Consider the following 5,287-nt stretch of genomic DNA (forward strand, 5'->3'; position numbering starts at 1 on the left):
CCGCCACCCCCTTCAGCCCCAGGCTAACCTTGTTAGCGCTAATGACGGACTCTGCCGCGAGATGCGCGCGAGCCAAGGCAGGGACGTACATCTCGTGATCCTTGTGGGGTGTTCCTAAGTTAAAGATGATGCTTGACCCTTGAGAGAGATTTCGGGATATCGTTGCGTTGAAATTATATTCTTTTTATGTTGTAATAAAAAATGGAAATTTAAATAGTTTCTTAGAAAAGATTCATTTTCTCTCTAAAAATTAATCGAAATCTCTTGAGTTTCTCTATACGAATTGAGTCAGATTTTTAAATGCAGGTATTAGAAATAGAATATTATAAATTATATTGAATTTTATGAAATTAAATATTTTATATTATCAGTATAGTTTGTTATAATTTTTTCATACACAATTATAAAAGAAAAAAATTCAATTTTGTTAGACTATTAATGATATGCACAATCTTGCTTAATCTGCGTTAATTTTATTTATAATTGGAATTCCAAATTGTCATGTTGATGAAGCAATAAATCCTCGCAAATCCTGTTTTGATACCAAACATATTCCATTACCAAGATTACCACAGATCATTGGCAGCGTCAAAACTCCCACAAATTTTTAGACAGAAGACCTATGTCCAAAAGATACTGAAAAATCTCTAATTCGAGAGAAAAGTAGAAAGAGCAAGAGAGAGGGAGGAGGAGGGGGACATGAGGGACTCTTGAAGCAACCCTCGACGGCCCCCAAAATCCATTAGACCGGAAAACGAGGTAGAATCGTAGAACGCAATGGCGTCTAGAAACAAACGACGGCCGATAGGAGTGAACAAGCAGTGAATCACCCAAGCACTTGTTTACCAAGAGAATCAGGGATTCAGGGATGCCATTCTCCGACTCTTGGAATCCAGCCCCATCGCGCTCGTCCCGCGTCCTCGGCCCCCCTCCGCCACTCATCCATCGGCCCACCGCTCCCCACACCATCAACCTTGCCATCAGCTCACCACCGTCGTATGGGATCTCCTGAAAGCGGATGGAGTAGCTCTTCGCAATACGTAGACACGCGCCGTATCTCGGAGAGCGTGTGAAAGGGAGACGGAGGTGGCGACAGAGCGAGGCGGAGCACGAGAATGACAGAGAAGGTGGGTGCGGGGGCGGGAGGGGAGGAAAAGTTACGTAGACACAGAAGCGGCACTAGAATCGCTAAATGTAATTCGGTTAAAAGGGTTTTAGCAATACAATGCATATAAACATGAGTGCCCCACCCTCGTCGTCGCCACGTCCTTCCGAACTGCCTCCCTTCCGCCTGCCGCACGTTGTCTTCGAAATCCTCTCCCGCGACGACTCTCGACTTCCTTCTCGATGAGGACGAGCTTCCGTTACGAGATACGGCGGGCGAAATCAGCTAACCGAGATTTAACGTTCGCCAAATGAACGGCGGTAAGAGTCTCTCTTATATGAGATCTCTCCTATGATTTCAGAGTTAAATCTATTTCTCAAAAGCCTGAAGAGTGGAAGAATGTCTTTCGAACATTTTAATAATAAAAGAAGATACAATAATATCTCTTAATTGTAGAATGCGTGAGAGGTATTTTATGTAATTCTTTCAGTCTCTTAATAAATTTGATCAAATTTTTTTCAAACTTAACTTCAATTGTACATAAATTATATATATTTTCACTACATACAAATGTAGTAACACCAAAAATAACGATATTTTTAATCATTAATATTAATATTTTGATCATTTATCTAGTTTTAACTCGATTTCTCGATTAATTATAAATATTTTGCAATTTCCGTATGTAAGATATTAATAATAGATCAATTTTGCGAGTTGGAGATTATAATAATAATCTGCGGCATTGAGCAGTTTCATCGACTTAGGATATCTTAGGAAATCACTGACACCTAAAAGTGCCATGACGCATCGAGAGTTATCCTCAATTGAGACCGATCTATATCCGAAATTGGACGCACGCGTGACTACGCGTAATGCGTTTTTCACTAAATCTCCGCTCGCGCGAACGATCGCGGGACACACGCGCGAATAAATCCCCCGGTGTGTCGGAAGGAGGGAACACGCGGAGAACGCGAAACGAGATTGGCCGTTATGCTAATTCTCTCAGCGTCACGTTAACGCGCCTTCGTGCTTCCTCGGGTCGGCGGCATATTCCTCGAAAAAAACTTTACGGCCATTTCCTTTTTCCGCCACACCGCGTCATGGCGTAAACGGAGATGTGGCGCCATGCCAGAACGTTCTCGAGATCGTCCTGCCCGCCCGTCCGGGCAATCCCGGATTTTTCCTCGCAAATAATCACGCCCGGCAAAACTCGCTCGAGCTGCTCCCGCCGCGGATTTTTCACGAGTGAAAGATGAAGACGAAAAATTGAAATAGCATATGACAAGAGCGAGGACGGGGGAAGAACTTGGCAATCGAATCAGTAATAGGAACGAGGAATCGACTGACGAATCTGCGCGACAGCGTGAAATTATGAGAAAAATATACGTATATAAGCGAGAAAACTCGAACACAGAAGAGCGTTCGTGATACAATCTTCATAATGTTTGGTAATCAAATTTAGCTCGAATGATTTCTTCAATTTGCGAATAAAAAATACTATAAAAATCACCTAAGGTATCTACAAGAAAACTTTATTTATGTATATGTATTTCTTTTTTCGGGGAAATTAATTTTATTGTTTTAGTATGCTTTTATATATAATATTTTAAAAAAATAATATATAAATTATTTATGCTTATATTTTTTCTTTCTTTTCTTTCATATCTCTTAATATATCAATATATTCGATGTTTTTGATTTTTGCGCGATTGCCTTCTAACTCGAAAAAAGGAAATGGCAGCGCGGAATACGCAGCAAGTATAGTGACATCGATCCGCATTCGTCAGATACGACTTTACCTCCTTCTTGCACCGTTTCGCCGAGTGATGACGTTTTCCGAATGAGCGGCTCTCCGCCACCGGATCCCGCGGAATGTCGCGGAATTCGTAACTGGGGATTAGCATGTCATAAATACTGATGGCGCGGCGCGGCGGCGCGGCGCTACTCCTTCGGGTGCCTTTCGAAACACGCCATTCGGTTCTCCATCGCGTACCCACCAGTCAGGCCCGTCAGGTCCGGGGAGTGGTTACCCGCCAGGGGATGAAGCTTCTCATTTACAAGCCATATACCAATCAGCGGCCATCATGCAAATAACATGAGACCCGGCTCCCTCGCATACGCGGCTGAATACGAGCGGATCTGAACATTTATTGTTCGAAATGCAAAGTAAAATCTGATATTGCGGTCGTGACGGATTTTTCGGTTGATTTAGCAGTTTAGTTGATTTTTATCGCGGAAATAGATAAGAGAAAATTTATTTTATATTTAAATGGACTATTTTTAAAGTGACTTTTGAGAATAATGTATGTCAAATCGAGTAATGTATCAAATAATTTATAATATTTTGAAAAACAGATACATTGCTAGATAATTGTGATATATTTATCCGTTTTAAAATGGGATATAATGCAAACATTACTACTCGCGAGCTAAATCCATCTCTTCATCGTCTCATTGAGCAAGACAGAGAGAAAACAAAAAGAATAGACGTTAGAGCTCTGCCCAATGACTGGCTGCTATAGCATCTATTTTTTTTCTTTCTTGCTCAGTGGGACGAGGGAGAGGTAGAAGCGTTTACTTCACGAGCAAAATGTTTGATAGGTTAAATATAATTCTTGTGGAGAAAAATTTAATCTTAAAAATTATTATCGTCAAAAATATTTTTTCTAAAATTGGACAAATATAATTTCTAATAAAAATTTTTTAATTCTAGTATGAATAATTAATATTCAGATCGAATGTGATAAATGATGATGATGTGATCTCATTCGATAAGTAGATATATATATAGGTATGTCGAACTAAATAAATAAATATCTCTTTTAATTTACATAGCATTAAAAATAAATGTCTGTTGGGGAAAAACGATACTCATAGGGGAAAGAACAAAGAAGGACGCAGCGAGTTTGCTCGATTTCATAATTTATTTAGGAACTTCTCGCGATATTATCATACCGTGTATCTGCATCGCATTCACTAACTTAGAATCTAGGCGGATAATATTTACACTCACATCGTATGTCATAAATACATGCTTCTCGCTCGCACGCGCACTCGTATGGGACAATATTCGAGTAACGTCTGTACCGTTGGGGACAGAAACGATCCTACCATCCTGTTTTCTCTTTACATTTATATTAACAACGTCACCATTCCAGCGTCTGCCTGGCGTTTTTTCTATCTTACAAGCCGAGCGAACACGAGAATAAATAGTCTCTAGGATGTCTATATACACGATGAATTTAGATTAAATGGTATCCGTCTCGAGGCCTTCATAGATCCCGAAGGTAGATCTTTGCTGTCACCTATGTTATCGTTAATTTGATCACATAGATCTTCTAGTTCGTTACGTGCCCGAAACGCGATTTATTGTCCGCCTTCTCACCGGCAGGCAATAAAAAGATAATTCGATTATAAAACCAATATCCCGCTGGTTTGAGCAAGACGCTTTTCTAGGATCAGCAATGACGCTCTAATAACCGTGATTAACAAGCGAGGTATCGTTAATGATCGTGTTCATGAATATCGTCTCGTTCGCACTTATTTACATCGGAATTTTTTGATATAGTAAATTATAGAAGTGAGATATATACATGAGAAAGATCGACTGTTTTTGGTAGAAAACCGCATTTAATAACAAGCAGAGATCAATAATTCATCGAAACCGACGTAATTTTGATGATTTAGAAAATGCACACAAAAATAATTTCCATGTTCGTTCGTGACAATAGATGGGCGCACTTTACCGACGAAGAATCAAAATCATATCGATTTCAATTTCTGATAGTAAGTCATGACAAGTTTTACAGTCACACTCGACTATCAAAATTATGTCGCAATCGATAATAAAGCGGGATATTTTTGCTTTTCACTATAAACGTATCTATACAGGAACAATCGCGCAGTGTTGAATTAGTAAGCAGAACTTAGTTCTATTAATCGAATACTCGCACTTTATACTCGCACTTGACTTTAAAATAATCGTTTCTTTGAACAACTTATTTAATTTTTCAAAAAACAGTCAGCTTAATGGCAATTCACATCTTTTTAGGAGACCAACAATTTATTTTCTCTTAATCTGTCAAGAGAAATTTCATTTTTATGTATTCGGTTTAGATTATTCTGTTTATGTTTTTTTAATTAAATTGGTGATATTTAAATAAAAAATAACGATATTTA

Source organism: Wasmannia auropunctata, unplaced genomic scaffold (assembly GCF_000956235.1).
Source record: "Wasmannia auropunctata unplaced genomic scaffold, wasmannia.A_1.0 LD335650.1, whole genome shotgun sequence".
NCBI classification, from domain to species: domain Eukaryota; kingdom Metazoa; phylum Arthropoda; class Insecta; order Hymenoptera; family Formicidae; genus Wasmannia; species Wasmannia auropunctata.